This window comes from Pristiophorus japonicus, chromosome 22 (assembly GCF_044704955.1).
Source record: "Pristiophorus japonicus isolate sPriJap1 chromosome 22, sPriJap1.hap1, whole genome shotgun sequence".
NCBI lineage: Eukaryota > Metazoa > Chordata > Chondrichthyes > Pristiophoridae > Pristiophorus > Pristiophorus japonicus.
In genome coordinates, this window is record NC_091998.1 from 54,977,759 (window position 1) to 54,995,659 (window position 17,901).

General features: G+C 47.9%; 1 non-coding gene across 1 annotated transcript; it reads left to right on the plus strand.

Moving 5' to 3' along the window:
- The first annotated feature begins 13,870 nt into the window (after positions 1-13,870).
- trnay-gua (transfer RNA tyrosine (anticodon GUA)) lies at positions 13,871-13,962 on the plus strand. Its single transcript is given in 2 exon segments — positions 13,871-13,907; positions 13,927-13,962. It is a non-coding gene; the product is annotated as a tRNA-Tyr (tRNA).
- Positions 13,963-17,901: the final 3,939 nt, after the last annotated feature.

Here is a 17,901-nt window from a genome sequence, read left to right on the forward strand (position 1 = left end):
CTACATTATATAAAGGGTCTACCCTACATTATATAATGGGTCTACCCTACATTATATAATGGGTCTATCTCCTACATTATATAATGGGTCTATCTCCTACATTATATAATGGGTCTACCCTACATTATATAATGGGTCTATCTCCTACATTGTATAATAAATCTACCCTACATTATATAATGGGTCTACCTCCTACATTATATAATGGGTCTACCCTACATTGCATAATGGATCTACCTTCTACATTATATAATGGGTCTACCCTACATTATATAATGGGTCTATCTCCTACATTATATAATGGGTCTACCCTACATTGTATAATGGGTCTATCTCCTACAGTAGCCTTTGATAGTTGTGGTGCGGCACCTGTACCCGTGGGTACTCAGTAAAGAAATGAGTTGCATGAAACACACTTGCAACCATTGCTTATCATTATAAATGAAAGTGTTTTGGAAAAATGTGCATGCTGAGAGTTAGTCGTGGAAGTTAATGGAAGGTGGTGATAAGGAAATTTGTGTTTTGTGTTTACCCACAGTTCGTGATAATCACTGGCATGAGCAGCAACCGTTTCCACTTGACTTGGATACAGTCGTTATGGACAACAGGAAGAAATTAAACTATGCAAGCTGAGCCAAGCAAATGGAAAATATCGTATGTGGCCTTGTCGAGCACAGGCTAGGATAGTTGCAATGTTTGACTTTAAAGTGTCAGCCGTGGCTCAGTGGGTTGCACCCTAGCCTCTGAGTCAGAAGATTGTGGGTTCAAGTCCCACTCCAAAGACATGAGCACATCATCTAGGCTGACACTCTCAGCTCAGTGCTGAGGGAGTGCTGCACTGTCGGAGGTGCTGTCTTTCGGATGAGACGCTAAACGTCTGCTCTCTCAGGTGGATGTAAAGCCGTGAAACTATTTTGAAGAAGAGCAAGGGAGTGCTTCCGGGACCCTGGGCCAAAATTTATCCTTCAATAAACATCTGGTCATTATAACATTTCTGTTTGTAGGAGCTTGCTGTGCGCAAATTGGCCGCCGCGTTTCCTGCATTACAACAGTGACTACACTTCAAAAACGACTTCATTGGCTGCGAAGTGCTTTGGGACATCCTGCTGCGATATATAAATGCAAATTATTTATTTGAGAAGCTGCAGGTATCCTCCAGGAAGCCAGTGACACGTGAAACCTGTTGGGTCTTGACTAGGTTCAGAATATACTCCCACCCCACCATCACAATGATGTGGGCCGAGAGCGCGTACAAAGTTCAAAGTTGGTTGGAGCAAAACTTGAGCTAAAGTAGTGCTCCTGCGGGTCACAGAAGAGCTTACATTATGTCCATGGACGAGTGTGTGGATTGGTGATTGCCAGAACAGGTGATAGACACCACACTGAGTAACATTACAATATCCATGTGGAAAAATTGTTGCTTTTTCAAGCGCTGGCCGTCTAGAAGTGCTGCAGTTAGAGTATAATGTATGTGGACAATGGACACTGATGACCTAATGTCTGAAACTATTCTCAATTTAGACTGCTCGTGGAACTAAACACTAATGGACAGAGTTAACACACAGTTGTGGAAAGCTTGAGCAAAATCAGTAGCTTCTCCCCCTCAAATGAAATCAGCAGGACAACTGGGCTTTTGTTAATCAAGAAGTCTTTTAGGAGGCATCGAGACGTCTTTGTACAGTTTCATTTCTAAGCGAGCTGTGCGATGAGTTCAGATTCTCATTGGTGAGCACCGGGACGTTTCTGTCAGTGTCAGTGGAGGACACGGGAGCGAACGACACGAGACTAATCATGGGCAGTTAGACTTTTAATTGGTGCAGGCTGGTTAGGTAGCCATTTTGAGAGGTGTCATTGGCCAGAGAACTAAAACCTAACTTTTATGCTTTAGCTCTTCCTCTTTAAAATAAAAGAGAAATGTTCAAGTTTAGGATTGTAATGTATTTGCTTCATGGGTTCTTTGCTTAAGAATTCGTAGCAACACATTGCTATTAAGAACTAGTTCGTTTGTTCACAAAGGTTTAACAATCACACGACACATTACCGGTTCATCCACCAGGCTCACAACCACCTGCCTCATCGTGGATCCCCCGAACCCAACTGGCTGGGGTTTTATTGAGCCTTGTGAACATCACATGACTGGCTAAGCCACTCACAACTCAACAGCTCTACAACTATTTTGTTGGAACAGCTCCACAATTGTTTTTGTGAACCTATGAACCTTGTTAACGGGGGTGGGTGGGGGGGGGGGGGGCACTCAAACAAGCAAGTTAAATAAATTAAACTTTAAACTTTCATGATCAAATTCAAATTTGGTTGCCGGGGGTGATGATGCACTCCAGTCCCTCGGAAGGTCGCGAGCGTACCGGTGGACACTGCGTGCTCCATTTCCAGGGACACCCTGGCTTGGATGTATCCACGGAAGAGAGGCAGGCAGTCGGGCTGAATGACCCCCTTGACCGCCCGCTGCCTGGACCGGCTGATGGCCCCCTTGGCCGTGCCCAGGAGCAGTCCTACGAGGAGGCCTTCCGACCTGCCCGCTCCCCTCCGCACAGGAGGCCCAAAGATCAGGAGCGTGGGACTGAAGTGCAACCAGAATTTGAGGAGCAGCCCCTTCAAATAATGGAATAGGGGCTGCATTCACATTCCACATAGACATGGAACACAGACTCCTCCAGACCGCAGAATTTGCAGGCGGCCTATGAACCTCAACAGCTCTACAACTCTTTTGTTGTAACAAAATTAAACAGTTAAACCAAGTGCCCCCCGATCTGAGGAGCACTCCAAACACTTTTCAAGTGCCCTTTCTTTTTGTGTGTTTTTTTGGGGGTTTTTTTTGGTGATTTTTTGGGAGGTTTTTTTGGGCAATAAAAAACACAAATTTTACAAGTGCCCCCTTGGTAAAAGGGAGGGGACACTAAAACCCGGCAATAAAACAAATTAAATTTTAAAACATGTAAAATCAAATTAAAATTTGGTTGCCGGGGGTGATGATGCACTCCAGTCCCTCCTGCGCCCACCTCTCGCGGAAGGCCGCGAACGTACCGATGGACACCGCATGCTCCATCTCCAGGGACACTCTGGCTTGGATGTAACCGCGGAAGAGAGGCGGGCAGTGGGGCTGAACAACCCCCTCGACCGCCCGCTGCCTAGACTGGCTGATGGCCACCTTGGCCATGCCCAGGAGCAGTCCTACGAGGAGGCCCTCCGACCTGCCCGCTCCCCTCCACACAGGATGCCCAAAGATCAGCAGCTTGGGACTGAAGTACAACCAGAATTTGAGGAACAGCCCCTTCAAATAATGGAATAGGGGCTGCAACCTCACACATTCCACATATACATGGAACACAGACTCCTCCAGACCGCAGAATTTGCAGGCAGCCTGTGAACCTCAACAGCTCTACAACTCTTTTAGAGGAGACAAAATAAAACATTTAAATCAAGTGGCCACTCCAAACATTTTCCAATGCCCTTTTTTGTTTTTTTTGTGGTTTTTTTTGTATTTTTGTAGTTTTTTTTTGTTGTTTTTTTTTGGGCATTAAAATCGTATATTTTACAAGTGCCCCCTATAAAAGGGGAGGGGGACACTAAAACCCGGCAATGAAAACAAATTAAACTTTAAAACATATAAATTCAAATTAAAATTTGGTTGCCGGGGGTAACGATGTCAACAGCTCTACAAACCTGTGAGCATACTCACAGGTGCATATATTACAAGGATAAAGTAGCTTCAAAATGAAACTCGTGCAAAACACCAATTTGTGTTGGGATAACTGGTCTTTGAGGGTTAACTGAAATCTGCCGTTAAATGCAAGCTATTCCACTGCAAAAATCTCAGTTAAAGGCAAGTTACTTTGTTAAAAGACTTGAGCACAAAATCTCGGCTGAAGCTCCCAGTCCAGTGCTGAGGGAGCGCTGCACTGTCGGAGGTGCCGTCTTTCGGATGAGAGTTAAATTGAGGTCCCGTCTGCTCTCTCAGGTGGATGTAAAAGATCCCACAGCACTGTTTCAAAGTAGAGCAGGGGATTTAGCCCCGGTCTCCTTAAAAAACATCATCCCTCATCCAAAACAATCAAAATTTGATCATTGTCACAAAGCTGTTTGTGGGAGCTTGCTGTGCGAAAATTGGCTGCAGCGTTTCCCACAGTACAACAGTGACTATACTCCAAAAGTATCTCATTGGCTGTAAAGCGATTTGGGATGTCCTGAGGTCACGAAAGGTGCGATAGAAATGCAAATCTTTCCTGTCTTTCTTTCAGGAAATTCTCACTTGCTGTGAAAACGATTTCACTATGCCGGGAATTGAACAAGTGGCTGATTAATGGAACTGTTTGCTCCATTAAGGTGCATTAACAGGCTGGATTAAAAACTATGTCTGTCTGTCTGCAGGATTGCTGGAGTTCAGACCAGTCCATTGTGACCTAGACCAGCCCCCCAGTGACCGGCTGTGCTGTGACAGATGGTGGCCCTTATTCTCATCAGTCACCCTGCTGTTAGATTACGATGTAGTGCGCAAGTAATATGCTTCATCCATCATCATTATCCCAGGCTTTCAGAGAGGAAAAGCATGAATCCAGAAACGTGACTTTTCAGCACAGTAACAAATCCCAGAGTCCTCATCTCATCTCCCTTCTCGTCTTTTTTAAGTCTATCGTTTTCACAGATTCCCAAGCACCGGCTCCTTAATTAAAAGCTGCTTTGGTGAGAATACAATTTCTGTAGCAATGGACAAGCAAGCAAAGCCTCTGAGAGCGGTGCAATGTATATGCTGCATGGGTTCGTTGCTTAAGAATTCATAGCAACACATTGCTATTAAGAACTCGTTGGTTTATCAGCAAAGGTTTAACAATCACACGACACATTATCGGTTCAACCACCAGGCTCACAACCAGCTGCCCCATCGTGGATCCCCCGAACCCAACTGGGGTTTTATTGAGTCTTGTGAACATCACGCGACTGGCTAAGCCACTCCCACTCAACAGCTCTACAACTATTTTGTAAAACTTTAAAATCAAGTGCACCTTTTTTAAGGGCACAATCAACAGGTCTACAACTATTTTAGTTGAAACCATCAATCAAATGCCCCCTTATTAGAGGGAGAAGGATGATTTTGCTTTGTATTCCACTACAGTGTTCCGCTCTACCAACTGAGCTATCGAAGGGATGCGGCTAGAATGATGCGCTGCTGATGGTTGGGGCAGCAGCAGTGCGGTGAGCTGTAAATTTTTCAGGAGCGGCTGTTTACCTTGCAGTTCAAACAGCCGAAAATACACTGCTCCCTGACCGAGAATCGAATCCGGGCCGTGACAGTGAGAGCGCCGAATCCTAAACACTAGACCACCAGGGAAGCTAAAATTTTGTGCAGCAAGTTAACCGACGACAGCAGAACTCGAACGTGCAATGTTCTGATAACGTCGCGGTGAGAACTGAAGTCACGTGCCTTATCCATTAGACTACGCGTCACTGCCTCAACAGCTCTACAAACCTGTGAACATCCTCACGGGTCCATACATTACAAGGCGCGAGCTTTAGAAAGAGACATTCAGTCAAGCGGGAGAAAGATCACAGTGCCGCAGATCTGATGCCCTCCGTGGGAACGTTAATGTAGATGTCCAAATGGCGGATATATGGTAGAGGTGTGTCCCGTGGGACCTGTCATGCAAACGGCCTGATTTTATGGTACGGTACGGTTGGGCCCGGCTGAAAGGGGGATCTCCCGGCGTTCCCTCTGCATAATTTAAACAGCACCACAGTGGGGGAGCAGCAATCTCTTCCGAGTTTAGAAGAATGAGAGGTGATCGCATTGCAACATACATAATTCTTACAGGGGCTTGACAGGGTAGATGCAGGGAGGATGTTTCCTCTGGCTGGGGAGTCCAGAACCAGGGGTCACAGTCTCAGAATAAGGGGTCGGCCATTTAGGACAGAGATGAGGAGAAACGTCTTCACTCAGAGGGTTGTGAATCTTTGGAATTTCTGTGGAGACTCAGTCGTTGAGTATATTCAAGACAGAGATCGCTAGATTTTCGGATATTAAGGGAATCAAGGGATATGGGGATAGTGCAGGAAAGTGGAGTTGAGGTAGAAGATCAGCCATGATCTCATTGAATGGTGCAGCAGGCTCGAGGGGCCGAACGGCCTCTTCCAGCTCCTATATCTCATGTTCTTCCATCCAATCAAATTCCCAAACTACCGACGCTGAACCAGATCCGGGCATTGTGCCAGCTTCCCGTATGGCTGCGTGACTGCTTGCTCCGACACTTCATTGACTCACCGACATAGAAGGTGCAGCACAGAAACAGGCCATTCGGCCCAGCTGGTCCATGCTGGTGCTTATGCTCCACACAAGCCTCCTCCCCACCTTACTTCATCTCACCCCCATCCGCATAATCCACGCAGCTTACACCAATGCCACTGAGAATGCACCTTCTCAAATAGCAGCTTTAGATTTGCTTGGTTCAAATGCAGCGTAAGTACATTTCTAAAATACTATGTTTAAATATCATGGCAGAGTAGCAACAGAAAGGGACAGCAACAGGTCTCCAATGTATAAAATTCTGACGGGACTGGACAGGTTAGATGCAGGAAGAATGTTCCCGATGTTGGGGAAGTCCAGAACCAGGGGTCACAGTCTAAGGATAAGGGGTAAGCCATATAGGACCGAGATGAGGAGAAACTTTTTCACCCAGAGAATTGTGAACCTGTGGAATTCTCTACCACAGAAAGTTGTTGAGTTCAGTTCGTTGGACATATTCAAAAGGGAGTTAGATGTGGCCCTTACTGCTAAAGGGATCAGGGGGTATGGAGAGAAGGCTGAGGTGGGATACTGAGGTTGAAAGATCAGCCATGATCATATTGAATGGTGGTGCAGGCTCGAAGGGCTGAATGGCCTGCTCCTGCACCTATTTTCTATGTTTCTATGTCCTCCCTGTGAATTACTTTGAAGTGCAGTCACCATGGCAGACAGTTCATAGAATCACAGAATAGTTACAGCACAGTAGGCGGCCATTTGGCCCATGCCGGCTCTCTGCAGGAGCACTTCAGCAAGTCCCACACCCCCGCCCTTTCCCCGTAACCCTTCCAATTTGTCTCCTTCAGGTACTTATCTAATTCCCTTTTGAAAGCCACGATTGAGTCTGCCTCCACCGCCCTCTCAGGCAGCGCATTCCAGATCTTAACCACTCGCTGCGTAAAAAACGTTTTCCCTCATGTCGCTTTGGAGCTTCTGCCAATCACCCGTTTGTACGTATCATGGCCCCACCGACAGCAGCGAGATGAATGACCTGCTCATTTGTCTTTTGTCAGCTATGGCTCAGTGGGTAGCACACTCTCCTCTGAGTTAGAAGGTTGTGGGTTCAAGTCCCCACTCCAGAGACTTGAGCACATAAATCTAGGCTGACACTCCAGTGCAGTGCTGAGGGAGGGCTGCACTGTCGGAGGTGCTGTCTTTCAGATGAGACGTTAAACCGAGGCCCCATCTGCTCCCTCAGGTGGACGTAAAAGATCCCATGGCACTATTTGAAAGAAGAGCAGTGGAGTTATCCCCGGTGTCCTGGGGCCAATATTTATCCCTCAATCAACATTGCTAAATACAGAATATCTGGTTATTATCACATTGCTGTTTGTGAGAGCTTGCTGTGCGTAAATAGGCTGCCGCGTTTCCCACATTGCAACAGTGACTACACTCCAAAAGTACTTCATTGGCTGTGAAGCGCTTTGGGACGTCCTGAGGTCGTGAAAGGCGCTATATAAATGGAAATCTTTGTTTTTGTTTTTTATATTTTTGGCGGTGTTGAATGAGGGACGAATTTGGCCAGGACAGCGGAGGAACTGACTACTCTCTTTCGATTAGCGTCATGAGATCTTCAACACCCACCTAGCCAGTGAATATCCCGCAGGACCCTTTGAAGGTGGACAGAACCTGAGTTTATCATTTCATCCTTTTTATTTCCAACAAATGTGTCCCTATAAAAGAAATATGGGAATCTGCCTTGACTGCGTCACCCCACAGAGGATAGAAGTTCTCAGCTGCAAACAACTATCCTTTAAGAGCACGGCTATTAAAACTGGATGAAGGATCCAACTCTCCTTAGAGCAATATTTCCTTATGATGTGGGAATTGAGATGGAATCAGCTCAAGGATATTGAAAAATAAAGATTAACAAACCAGATGAGGGCTAATTTCTTTTTGAACTCAGTGTAAAAAAAACAATTAATTGGCAGGCATTAATCTCGATGTAGGTTGAGGCTCCACTGAACACTAATTGGCCTTCCAATGTTGTTCATGCTGAAATGGTGCTTCAATCGCCCTTGCCGTACGACAGGCATGCCTTTCATTGACAGCATTGCAGTTGGAGATCTGAATGCTAGAACTGTGTAACACATTAGTTAGGCCACAGCTGGAGTACTGCGTGCAGTTCTGGTCACCACATGACAGGAAGAATGGGATTGCACTTAGAGAGGGTACACAGGAGATTTACGAGGATGTTGCCAGGACTGGAGAATTTTAGCAATAAGGAAAGATTGGATAGGCTGGGTTTGTTTTCTTTGGAACAGAGGAGGCTAAGGGGAGATTTAATTGAGGTGCATAAAGTTATGAGGAGCCAAGACAGAGTGGAAGGACCTGTTTCCCTTAGCAGAGAGGTCAATAACCAGATAGCACAGATTTAAAGTAATTGATAGAACGGTTAGAGAAGAGATGAGGAGAACTATTTTCACCCAGAAGTGGGGTCTGGAACTCACTGCCTGAAAGGGTGATAAAGGCAGAAACCCTCACCACATTTAAAAAGTACTTGGATGTGCACTTGAAGTGCCGTAACCTAAAGGGCTACGGACCAAGAGCTGGAAAGTGGGATTAGGCTGGATGGCTCTTTTTCGGGTGGCAGAGACAGATTGGGCCAAATGGCCTCCTTGTAAATGTCTACAATTTCTATGATTCTATTAGAGTAAGCGGAAAGCAGAACAACAAGGGTTTTTAAAAATTTCAAAATATACTTTATTCAATTAAAAATTTGCACAATACATTGGAAGGCAGTTCAGTACATTTGGATGCGGTCAGCAATTCCATACAATACATTTGGTTGCTAACGGCGGTTCCGTTCAATTCATTTGCTTGCTTTACATTTCGAGGTACAATTCAGTACAATCCAGGATACATTGTAATACAGTCATCAAATTACTTTACTAGTGGCACTATACGGTACACGGAATGGGTGAGGGTACAGTTACATTTCTTTGCAACATACATTATTAAACAGAACTTGCATTATACATGGCACTACATAGGTTTTTTCACAAGAACATAAGAACATAAGAATTAGGAACAGGAGTAGCCTCTCGAGCCTGCTCCGCCATTCAACAAGATCATGGCTGATCTGGCCGTGGACTCAGCTCCACTTACCCGCCCGCTCGCCGTAACCCTTAATTCCCTTATTGGTTAAAAATTTATCTGTCATGTATTCAGCCAGCATTGTAACCCATGTATAATCTGACCTAAGTTGTACACTGTGAGAACACTGACCACTAGGTGGTGAACTTGTGGGAGACACTCCTAACCTAGAACTTCAGATATAAAAGGGGAAGCTCCACCCACTTCCATCACTTGAGTGCTAAGGAATAAAGGACAGGTCACAGACTGACCTTCTCTCAAGCACGGGCCTCGTGTGCATTTATACTGTATAGTAAGGACGTATCAATGGCGACAAGAAACTGGGATTTAAACCACGCGAGCATGGCCACTAGCAGAACAGACGAGAGGTACTGTGTTAAGGAATGGTTGGGACAGAGATTCAACATTGTTAAAGCAGCACACAGTTCTCCAGGCAGACAAGGGCAGTCGGGCATGCCCCAACATGTAGTCGAACCCAGAGGGGGAGTTCGGCAGAGACAATGGCAAGCTGAACGGCGATTCACGCCATTGCAAGGGACAATGCGGCCATAATGGAGCACGTATACAGTTCATACACCAGGACGCCACCGATAATGATGGAAGTGCTCCTCAATGGCATCCCAGTATCAATGGAGCTAGACACGGGGGCCAGCCAGTCCCTGATGGGTATCAAACAGTTCGAAATGTTGTGGGCGTCCAAGGCCAGGAGGCCAAAATTATCACCAATTGACGCACAGCTACGGACTTACACAAAGCAGATCATTCTGCTAGGCAGCGCCACGGTAGTCGTGACCCACAAAGATTCGGAGAACAGACTGCCACTCTGGATTGTCCCAGGGGACGGTCCCGGACTACTGTGGAGGAGTTGGCTTACTGTCATAAACAGGAAATGGGGCGATGTCAATGCAATTTCCTCTGTGGAGCGAGTATCATGCTCACAGATCCTGGACAAATTTGACTCATTATTTCAACCCGGCATTGGCACTTTCATGGGGGCCAAGGTAGTGATTCACATAAACCCGGACGCCAGGCCAGTACACCACAAGGCCAGAGCGGTGCCGTACGTGATGCGTGAAAAAATAGAAGGCGAATTGGACCGCCTGCTGAGGGAAGGCATCATCTCACCAGTCGAATTCAGTGACTGGGCGAGCCCGATTGTGCCGGTGCTCAAGGCGGATGGGTCGGTCAGGATATGTGGCGATTACAAGGCCACCATTAATCGGGTGTCACTCCAAGACCAGTACCCGCTACCGAGAGCGGAGGACCTCTTTGCGATGCTATCCGGTGGCAAACTTTTTTCAAAATTGGACCTGATCTCAGCTTACATGACACAGGAGCTGGCGAGTGAGTCGAAGAAGCTGACCACCATCACGACACACAAGGGGTTGTTTGAGTACAACAGATGTCCATTCAGGATTCGCTCGGCCGCCGCGGTCTTCCAACGAAATATGGAAAGCCTCCTCCAGTCGATTCCAGGGATGGTGGTTTTTCAGGACAACATCCTCATTACGGGTTACGATACTGAAGAACACCTCCACAACCTGGAGGAGGTGCTACGCAGACTGGACCGGGTAGGTCTGCGACTGAAAAAGGCGAAGTGCGTCTTCCTAGCTCCAGAGGTAGAATTCCTGGGGATGAGGGTAGCAGCAGACAGGATCAGCCCTACTGCGTCCAAGACGGAAGCGATCCAGAGAGCTGCGTTCATTCCTGGGGCTCCTGAACTATTTTGGTAACTTTCTTCCCAAATTGAGCACGCTGCTAGAGCCGCTACACGTGCTCCTACGCAAAGGTCGCGAATGGGTCTGGGGGGACAGCCAGGAAAGGGCTTTTAATAAAGCACGCAATTTGTTATGTTCCAACAATCTGTTAACGCTATATGACCCATGTAAGAAACTTGTGTTAACGTGCGATGCGTCGTCCTATGGTGTTGGGTGTGTGTTGCAGCATGTCAATGCCAAGGGTCAGTTACAGCCGGTAGCTTATGCCTCCAGAAGTCTGTCCCAGGCAGAAAGGGGCTACGGGATGGTAGAAAAGGAGGCGCTCGCATGTGTATATGCGGTAAAGAAAATGCACCAGTACCTGTTTGGCAGGATATTTGAGCTGGAGACAGATCACAAACCCCTAACGTCCCTTTTGGCCGACAACAAGGCCATAAATGCAAACGTATCGGCCTGCATACAGAGGTGGGCACTCATGTTAGCCGCCTACGACTACACAATTCGGCACAGACCGGGCACCGAAAACTGAGCCGATGCACTCAGCAGGCTCCCACTAGCCACCACTGAGGGGGCTACCGAGCATGTTGCTGAGATGGTCATGGCTGTTGAAGCTTTCGGAAGCGAAGGCTCACCCGTGACAGCCCGTCAGATTAAAGTCTGGATAAATAGAGACCCGCTATTGTCTCTAGTCAAGAAATGTGTCCTGAATGGGGACTGGGCAGCCACGTACAGGGCATGCCCTGAGAAATTTAAACCATTTCATAGGCGCAAGGATGAACTCTCGATTCAGGCCGATTGCCTACTGTGGGGAAACCGCGTAGTCATGCCCCAGATGGGCAGAGAGGTGTTCATCAGAGAACTCCACAATGAGCACCCGGGCATTGTCATGATGAAGGCAATTGCCAGGTCACACGTTTGGTGGCCAGGGATAGACGCAGATCTGGAACTTTGTGTTCGCAGGTGCAACACGTGTGCCCAGCTGGGCAATGCGCCCAGGGAAGTCCCCCTTAGCCCCTGACCATGGCCCGCCAAGCCTTGGTCACGCATCCATGTGGACTACGCAGGTCCTTTCATGGGAAAAATGTTTTTCGTTGTAGTAGACTCCTACTCCAAATGGATCGAGTATGACATTTTAAATTCAAGCACATCCTCTGCCATGGTAGAAAGTCTACGGGCAATGTTCGCCGCCCAAGGTCTACCGGACATCTTGCTCAGCGACAATGGCCCGTGCTTCACAAGCACTGAATTCCAGGACTTCATGGCAGGCAATGGAATTAACCATGTTAGAACGGCACCGTTCAAGCCGGCCTCAAACGGCCAGGCGGAACGAGCATTGCAGATAATCAAACAGGGGATGCTCAGAATCCAAGGGGGTTCCATACAATGCCGCTTATCACGCCTCCTGTTGGCCTACAGATCCCGACCACACTCGCTCACAGGGGTTCCACCCGCAGAGCTTCTAATGAAAAGGACGCTCAAAACCCAGTTATCCCTTATACACCCCACCATGAAAGAAATTGTCGAGAGTAGGCGCCAGTCACAATATGACTACTATGAGAGGAATGCGAGGGCGCGATGTATTGATGTAAATGACCCTGTTTTTGTCCTCAACTACGCTGCAGGGCCCAAATGGCTCGCAGGCACTGTGGTGCCAAAGAGGGAAATAGGATTCTGGTAGTTAAACTTACCAATGGACAAATCTGCCGCAAACATGTGGATCAAACAAAAAGGAGCTTCAGCAACCCCATAGAAGAAGCAGAGGAAGAACACGATGTCGAGTTCACTCCACTACAGGTGACCGAACACAGGAACCAAAGGGAGGAGAGCCCAGTCACTGTGGGCAGTCCGGACAGGCCTGAGGCACCGCAAACAGCAGACACTCAGGCCAGCGCCCAACAACCGGAGCCCCAACTCAGGCGCTCTATAAGGGAGCATAAACCACCAGAGAGACTCAACCTGTGATCCCAATAAGACTTTGGCGGGGGAGGTGATGTCATGTATTCAACCAGCATTGTAACCCATGTATAATCTGACCTAAGTTGTATACTGTGAGAACACTGACCACTAGGTGGTGAACTTGTGGGAGACACTCCTAACCTAGACCTTCAGATATAAAAGGGGAAGCTCCACCCACTTCCATCACTTGAGTGCTATGAAATAAAGGACAGGTCACAGACTGACCTTCTCTCAAGCATGGGCTTCGTGTGCATTTATACTGTATAGTAAGGACGTATCACTATCTATCTGTGATTTGAATACATTCAATGAGCTAGCCTCAACTGCTTCCTTGGGCAGAGAATTCCACAGATTCACAACCCTCTGGGAGAAGAAATTCCTTCTCAACTCGGTTTTAAATTGGCTCCCCCATATTTTGAGGCTGTGCCCCCTAGTTCTAGTCTCCCCGACCAGTGGAAACAACCTCTCTGCCTCTATCTTGTCTATCCCTTTCATTATGTTAAATGTTTCTATAAGATCACCCCTCATCCTTCTGAACTCCAACGAGTAAAGACCCAGTCTACTCAATAAGGTAACCCCCTCATCTCCGGAATCATCTCTGTACCCCCTCCAAAGCTAGTATATCCTTCCTTAAGAAAGGTGACCAAAACTGCATGCAGTACTCCAGGTGCGGCCTCACCAACACCCTATACAGTTGCAGCAGGACCTCCCTGCTTTTGTACTCCATCCCTCTCGCAATGAAGGCCAACATTGCATTCGCCTTCCTGATTACCTGCTGCACCTGCAAACTAACTTTTTGGGACGCTGCTTACCTTCGATAGCTCAGTTGGTAGAGCGGAGGACTGTAGTGGAATACTCAGCAACATTATCCTTAGGTCGCTGGTTCAATTCGGGCTCGAAGGAGCTAGTGTACTTTTCCTAAAAGAGTTTCATGCACAAGGACCCCCAGGTCCCTCTGCACCGCAGCATGTTGTAATTTCTCCCCATTCAAATAATATTCCCTTTTACTGTTTTTTTTTCCAAGGTGGATGACCTCACATTTTCCGACATTGTATTCCATCTGCCAAACCTTAGCCCATTTGCTTAACCTATCTAAATCTCTTTGCAGCTTCTCTGTGTTCTCTACACAACCCGCTTTCCCACTAAACTTTGTGTCATCTGCAAATTTTGTTACGCTTCACTCTGTCCCCTCTTCCAGGTCATCTATGTATATTGTAAACAGTTGTGGCCCCAGCACCGATCCCTGTGGCACACCGATCCCTGTGGCACACCACTAACCACCGATTTCCAACCCGAAAAGGACCCATTTATCCCGATTCTCTGCTTTCTGTTAGCTAGCCAATTCTCTATCCATGCTAATACATTTCCTCTGACTCCGCGTACCTTTATCTTCTGCAGTAACCTTTTGTGTGGCACCTTATCGAATGCCTTTTGGAAATCTAAATACACCACATCCATCGGTACACCTCTATCCACCATGCTCGTTATATCCTCAAAGAATTCCAGTAAATTAGTTAAACATGATTTCCCCTTCATGAATCCATGTTGCATCTGCTTGATTGCACTATTCCTATCTAGATGTCCCACTATTTCTTCCTTAATGATAGCTTCAAGCATTTTCCCCACTACAGATGTTAAACTAACCGGCCTATAGTTACCTGCCTTTTGTCTGCCCCCTTTTTTAAACAGAGGCGTTACATTAGCTGCTTTTCATGGTGCTCTATGTATACAAAAAGTTTACAAGTACAGCCCAAGGGGAGTTTTATACTGATTCCAGCCCCTGGGTTTATCGTGGCGGAAGGGCTTTAAACTGTGGCTCTTCCCATTCCATGCCTTTGTGGCGACTGCACCAATTTTTAGTGCATCCCTCAGCATGTACTCCTGGATCTTGGATTGCGCCAGTCTGCAACACGCAAACATGGACAGAACGGGAGAACAGGAGGTCGGGACCCAGAGCGGAGGTCGGACACCCAGGAGCGGCGAGGTCGAGGATAAGGAGTAGCCCAGGGAAGGAGCAACACGGGCCAACAGCGAGGTGTTGTGAGGACCACACTGCGCTCTGTGAATCCCAAGAAGAGGGGTCCTGTGGAAAGGAGGAAGGAGGACAGTAGGAGTATGCATGTGTGTATGAACTAGGCCCATGCAGCAGAGCCTGGTCTCCAGTTGTCTTGGATCCTCTTGCCACTCGATCAAGACCTTGCTCGGTCAAGTCCGTGTGGCAGCTGGTGTGCAACGGCCACCCCATGTTAAACGAATACACGCACAGGCATCTTCCACACTTTAAGATAAAGTTCGGGACCTGGAATGTCAGGACCCTCACGGACAACCCCGACAGCAATAGACCGGAACGCCGCACCGCTATCGTTGCCTGGGAACTCAGGCGCTTCGACATAGACATCGCTGCCCTAAGCGAGATCCAGTGGGCAGGGGAAGGCCAGCTCAAAGAACAAGGTGTTGGTCACACCTTATTCTGGAAAGGTAAACCAGAAGAACGCCGCCTCCATGGGGTAGGCGTCGCCATAAAAAATGAGCTTGTGGGCCATCTCAGAGACTCCTCTTGCGGGATAAACCAACGGCTCATGATTCTTCGGCTCACCCTCGCCTGGAACCAGTGCGCCATGGTCATCAGCGCATATGCCCCAACACTGGAAGCTACGGACATGACCAAAGAGTAATTCTACTCCAGCCTTGAACAATCCTTGTCCCGAGTCTCAACAGGCAACAAGCTGATCTTTCTTGGCGACTTCAACGCCAGAGTTGAAAAGGACACTGACCTCTGGGGAGGTGTAATCGTGGAGAGGAGGTAGGAAAAACCAACTCCAATGATACCCTCCTCCCTAATGAAACACTTAGAACATGGTCTGGTCATAACCAATACCCTGTTCCATCTGAAAGACAAATATAAGGCTCCATGGCAACACCTTCGCTCCAAGCACTGGCATCTGCTGGACTATGTCATCGTCCGAGTAAGAGACCGCAAGGACGTGCGCATCACCCGCGCCACAACAGGAGCTGACGACTGTTGGACGGACCACCGCCTAATCCGTTCTGTCATCATCATCAACGTTGCCCCAAAACAGTGACGGCAACAGAAACAATGCCGCAGGAAAATCAACGTTGGAGCACTCAAAGATCCTGGTAAGAAAGCCCTATTTAGCCAGCGCCTCACTGCCAACCTGACGATTCCCAGTGACCCAAAGATGCAGAGTGTCCACAGCGCCTGGTCTGCCCTCAAAGCCTCCATAATTAGCACCTGTGAAGAGACGCTCAGTCACTCGACCAGGAAACACCAAGACTGGTTCGACGAGAATGACCAGGAGGTCCAGGAGCTAATAAGCTGCAAGTGCAAGGCATTCTTGAACTGGAAACAGCAACACAATTCGAGAGCAAGAAAGCAGCTCTACAGATGTCTGAAGGCCGAGGTCCAACAGAAAACCCGCGACCTAAAGAACAGATGGTGTGTGAAGAAAGCATAGGAGAGCCAGCAGCTACCTGACAACCACGACGTGCAAGGGTTTTTAAGCGCAATCAAGACCACCTACAGCCCAAGCATGCAAGGCCACTGATGGCCAAGAATGGAGAGGTGCTCATCAAGGACGGAGAAGCAGACAGTGCCCGCTGGAAGGAGCACTTTGAAGATCTCCTTAACCAAGACTGTGCCTTCGACATGAGTGTTCTCGACTCCATCCCGCAGCTTGCCACCTGCCACCATCTCAGCACAACCCCAGACCGTTAGAAAAGGCCATCTGACAACTGAAGAACAGCAAGGTCTCAGGAGCAGATGGAATACCCACCAAAGCACTAAAGTATGGAGGAGACCCACTATCGGCACGATTTCATGACCAAATTTCTCATTTCTAGAAGGAGGAGAGTATGCCAGGAGATCTCAGAGATGCTGTAATCGTGACCAGCTTCAAGAAAGGTGACAAGTCTGATTGCGGTAACTACAGAGGAGTTTACCTGCTGTCGGCCACAGGGAAAGTCATCACAAGAATCCTCCTCAATCGCCTTCTCCCTGTGGCTGAAGAGCTTCTCCCAGAGTCGCAATGCAGATTCCATCCACTAAGGGGTACAACGGACATGATCTTCATCGTGCAACAAATACAAGAGAAATGCAGGGAACAGCACCAACCCTTGTACATGGCCTTCTTTGACCTCACAAAGGCCTTCGACACTGTCAACTGTGAGGGATTACGGAGCATCCTCCTCAGGTTCGGCTGCCCTCAAAAGTTTGTCATCATCCTCCGCCTGCTTCACAATGGCAGGCAAGCCGTGATCCTGACCAACAAATCCATCACAGACCCATTCCATGTTCGGACCCGGGGTCAAGCAAGGCTGTGTCATCGCACCAATGCTCTTCTCAAACTTCCTTGCTGCAATGCTCCATCTCACCCTCAGCAAGCTCCCCGCTGGAGTGGAGCTAAATTACAAGACAAATGGGAATCTGTTCAACCTCCGCTGCCTCCAGGCCAGATCCAAGGTCGTCCCATCCTCTGTCATTGAATACAGTATGCAGACGACGCTTGCATCTGCGCACACTCGCAGGCCGAACTCTAAGCCATCGTCAAACCCTTCACCGAAGCGCACGAGAGCATGGACCTTACACTAAACACCCGTAAGAGAAAGATCCTCTACCAACCTGCCCCCTGGTTATCAAAATCCCTGACGAGACCTTAGACAACGTGGGCCATTTTCCATACCTTGGGAGCCTACTGTCAACAAGGGCAGACATCGACGACAAGGTCCAGCCTTCGGTTGCCTGAGGAAGATAATGTTTGAAGACCCAGAACCTCAAACCTGACACCAAGCTCATGGTCTACAGAGCAGTAGTGATACCCGCCC